Genomic DNA, 4770 nt, shown 5'->3' with positions numbered 1-4770 from the left:
ATGGTAGTGTTTGCATTGTGAGATTGTAATGTGATAATTAAAAAAAAAATTATTGTGTTATTAAATTATTGTATGTACTGCAAACAGATATTTTGTACCATCAACAGCTAAATGTATAGATTTTATAATATTGTAATATTTAAAAAAAAAAAGTGATTTTCATTTTATTTATCCAAACGTACCTACAATGTCCAGTTAATGAAGTTTTAGGCCGGGCACACACAGAATGGGGCACAACATGACACAACATTTTATTTTATAGTTGTTGACTTCAGTGTATTTATACAAAAGCAATACACACAGGATCATGCTAAAAACTGTTTAGTTGAGACACAAACCGACAACATAGTAGCAAGCAGACGGTCTGATGACTGCAATGTTCTTAGCACACGTAAACCATAGCATGCTGTAGTATGTTTAAAACAGACTAATTAAAAGTCTTTTTCATTTTTTTTTTTTAGTTAATATCCACTTTTATAAATTATTTTTGTTGACTTTTTCTCAGTATGGAGCTGGATGAAGTTTTTTTTAGTATGTTTAGTACAGGAAAGTACCGGAGAAGATAATCAAAAGTATTAATTGCCATTCAGTAAATTCTCTAAACATTTATTATTATTTCATGAGCCTACTTACAAAACATTTTTAATTCCAGTTGATATATCAAAAAATGTTGTTAGTTTTTCTCATCTTCCACAATAGAAAAAAACACTCCACAAAAGCACACCATTACCATCATCATCTAGAAATGCCATTTCCTGCACTTGTTTACACCGTATCGGGTAATGAAAATACAGTGTGAATCTGTCGCGAGGCATCATATGGTGTTGTGTTGCGTCTTGTCTGATTCTGTGTGGGCCCTTGCGCCTTACGGATGGATTCCTACTAGGGAACTAGGTGGCATAGCCGTAAGACACTGGACTCTTATTTCTGAGAACCTGGGTTAAAAATACCACACCAGCAATCCTGATTTCATTTTATATGGTTTTTCAAAATCAGTCCAGGCAAGAACTGGGATTTTTTTTTATTGGAGGTGGCTCTAGCAGGTAGGCCCGGGCCTACCCAACATTTTCAAAAATTTAAATTTGTAAATAGTACTTTTATAAAAATACGCTATTCATATTAAACATTAAATTTAATTTGATAACTATAAGAAAAGTAAATCTTACTTTGATAAGAATCTGTAAGTAATCACCTGCCCTTCTGAGGAGGCCAGTTTGCTATGAAATGAAACCATACATTCGCCTTATACTAACACAAGTTTAATCCCAACAATTAATTTTGTGATTTTTGTAGGTATTAAATTGTGTTTTTGACATGCAGTTATACGTTTATAATAATTCTTTTTATTAAAATATTATATATCTTGGACTTAAGACAGAAATAAATTTCCCCAGAAAGCCACAAAACTTCCCATTTGGCATCTGAATTTTAAAAATTCCCCGGACCACCTTCTGATATGGGGGCCAAACTCTCCCTCCCTCCCCACTTCCCCCATAGAGTCCGGGCTCCCATAACTATGCATACGCCCCTGTGGTACAGTCTGGGCCTACCCTTAAATTAATCCATGAGCCGCCCCTTATTATACCTATTATATTAGCCATTCCATCCATCAAACATTCCGTGGCCCGAAATTTGAATTTTTTTGTTGTCACCACTTTTGCTGAACAGAATACCGAGAAAAAAAAGAAAAGAATTTTAATAATTAAAAATTTGTCTAAAAAATAAAAATGCTATTTCAATCCAATACGCTCTTTAAATTGAAAATTACTAGGAAATCAACAACAAATGAACACAATAATTATGATAGAGTTTGTACTTCACGTAGTGGTTTATTAAAAAGAAACTGCAACATTGGTCGGGATTTATTTGCATTGAAAGGAGGGCCCCCATCTGATCGAATTCGCCACGGACATCAACGGTGTAGTTATAGTTACGCCATCTGTTGTGCTGTTAACTTCCCCATGTTGGCTTATTTTACGAGCGTCGTTCTAAAAGTATTTATTTTATTTATTTATTTATTCAATTTTTGTTCTGTAGATCCCATATGGAGGTAAGGACTCCGGGATATAGAACAAGTCAATTAATACAAATATATACATATATACAAACAAACTGTACAACCACAAAAAATTAAATATTACACAGTACTTTTTACATTTCAAACGTAAGAAAGAGATTTAAAAAAAAACAAAAAAAAACATGGATACATAAAAAAGAACATGGGTACACAAGAAATTGTATAAACTGAAGTCTAAACCTCAGAGTGAAGAGTTACCTAGTTTACAAAACTCAATATTTTTCTCGTTTTCTGATGTTTTTAAATAAAATTTACCAGAGTTTAGTTTTCTTATCTGTTATTAGGTCAAAGAATTCTATCAGAGAGTAGGAAGGATGTTCTAACAGAACTTGTTTGATTGTTCTTTTGAATATAGTTAAATCGGTTATATTTGTGACATTTTGTGGTAATAAGTTGTAAATTTTTATGCCTATGTAATTTGTGCCCCTTTCATACTGACTGGTATTATGACCTGTTATTCTCAATTTATTGGAGTTTCTTGTGTTGTATAAATGAATATCTAGATTTTTTTTGTAAATAGCGTTTCTCCTTATGTATGAATAATAGTATTCTTAGTATATACTCGTTTATGACTGTTAAGATTTTAAGTTTTCTGAATTTTTGTTTACAGTGAGCTGACATTTTGTCATGTGTCATTATACGAATAGCTCTTTTTTGTAGGAACGTTTAGATTTGAGGAACCACACACCCCTCACCACGCTGCAAAGGACCTTCCCACATTTCATTCCTTCGCCAGTATGACGCTAAGGGGCGACGGAAAACTACCATACGGGAAAACTACCATAATAAAAGTATTCCGCCTGGCCTCTTCGAAAAAGGCGGGAAAATACCATAACGGAAAACTGCCATAATTTTAAAGGATGAGGCGGAATTCTGCCATATTTTCTTATACAGCTTATACAGCTGCTCTCTCGAAGTAGTGTGAAGAATACATCGCTAGGTAGCGCTGTTAACCCCCTAGTTGTTTCTTAGGTTAACTTAAAAGGTTACAGATAGCGCTTCTGATGGTGACTTTCTGTAGATCCAGCCATAAATTAACTCAACAGATCGCACACTAATAAAAACAAATGTTTCCAAAAATGGGTTATAGTATACTTATAACTACGATCTGTAAAAAATAAAAATATGGTAGTTTTCCATTATGGCACATTTCATTCTGTTTTGACGGGGGTCGACGGAAGACTGTCATAAAGGAAGACTGGAAGACTGCCATACTGGAAGACTACCATAATCTAGGAATTCCGCCGGGGGGCGACGGAAAAGTGCCATAATGTAAAACTATCATAAGTTAAAACGCGACCATACAGTCCTAACACTCGAACGACATGATTTAAAAAAATTATGTCCATTATCTTAGAAATAATTTGTAAAAGTAGCATACAAAGTGTTGTGATTATAATTAATGTTTTAATTCCAGGTCATTAGTTGAAATTAAATGCAATCTAGTGACCGAAAATCACAATTACCTGACAACCGACAGTTAAGTAAGTAAAATATTGCATGATTTATATCATATGTTTGAAATGGCACGACAGATTATCATCATCAGGTGTACCTATATAGTCATCTTTAGTACTGAGGTGGCAATTCAATTGAGTTTATTTTACGTCACATCTATCAAAAGAACAATAAACTAAACTTAAGCATGAAATATTTCACAAAAAAATGTTTACGTTACTACATCTTTAATAATACCCAAATTATGTTTCTGATGGGCTGTTGGGGTTCACTTTTCGTGGGCTGACTTCACTACGACCTTACTTCTTGATGGCTGTGGTGTTGTTTTTGTCATCTCGGTGCTGTTACAGGGTATTGTGATTCCAGCATTATGTTTTTAGCATGTGCTGTGAAAACCATTAAAAAAGTATTTTAATATACCTATAAATGCAGAGAAAAACAATTGCCATTAAGAATAGATCAAAACAATCACAAATGTGAATACGGAATAGTGAGAGCGATTCATGTTTGCTGTTTAAGTTTTATTGATTAAGTAGTTGTGACATTAGGCCTATATTTTAACTGCGTCAATGACAACGAAATCATTTCAGAATATTAATTTATGAAAGCCTTGAAATCAATAAATTAAATATTTGTTTACCAGGAGAATATGTCTGTAAACATATTAATAGCGAGGTCAATGCAGACGACAAAACACAACGCCACAGTAGAGCGACAATTTGAAAGGAATTAGCCATGACCTACAGTAAGGAACCATCCTACCAATTTTCTAGAAAAAATCGGTGGGGCTGTATCGAGACTCACGGCCGTTGGTTTCACGTGAAAATTCTATGTCAGCGAGTCGTTTTGAGTGTAATAGTTTAAAATAAAAACAATAAAAATGAGAAATTGACTACGTACTAAAAAAATTAATTCATAACATACACTAAATGGTAGCTTACTATTCATTTCAATTAATATTCAACGAAAATTTTTAATATTGGCCTGTGATATGATAAATATGAGATACCGAAGGCATAATATCAAAGTTAATGTTTTTTGGTGAACGTACAATCTGTAAGTATTGCCCAGTGTTGTCGGTTCTCTATACACAAACACACCCATACAGCACAAAATGTTACAGATATGTTTCAGAAATATAACTTTTGAAACATTGTAACATGTTTGAAACATTTCGCAACCTACCTGAAACATCTCGGAACTATTTCAGAAACGTCAAAATGTCCGCCCTGTGA

General features: G+C 33.5%; 1 long non-coding RNA gene across 1 annotated transcript; it reads right to left on the bottom strand.

The window, feature by feature from the left end:
* Positions 1-440: 440 nt before the first annotated feature.
* LOC134538672 (uncharacterized) lies at positions 441-4230 on the bottom strand. Its single transcript, XR_010076198.1, has 2 exons — positions 4176-4230; positions 441-3921 (listed from the first exon to the last, which is right to left on the bottom strand). It is a non-coding gene; the product is annotated as an uncharacterized LOC134538672 (long non-coding RNA).
* Between the last annotated feature and the right edge of the window lie 540 nt (positions 4231-4770).

This window comes from Bacillus rossius, chromosome 14, assembly GCF_032445375.1.
Source record: "Bacillus rossius redtenbacheri isolate Brsri chromosome 14, Brsri_v3, whole genome shotgun sequence".
In the NCBI taxonomy this organism is placed as follows: Eukaryota; Metazoa; Arthropoda; class Insecta; order Phasmatodea; family Bacillidae; genus Bacillus; species Bacillus rossius.
The sequence above is the reverse complement of the archived record's forward strand: the minus strand, read 5'-3'. Positions and strand labels throughout refer to the sequence as shown.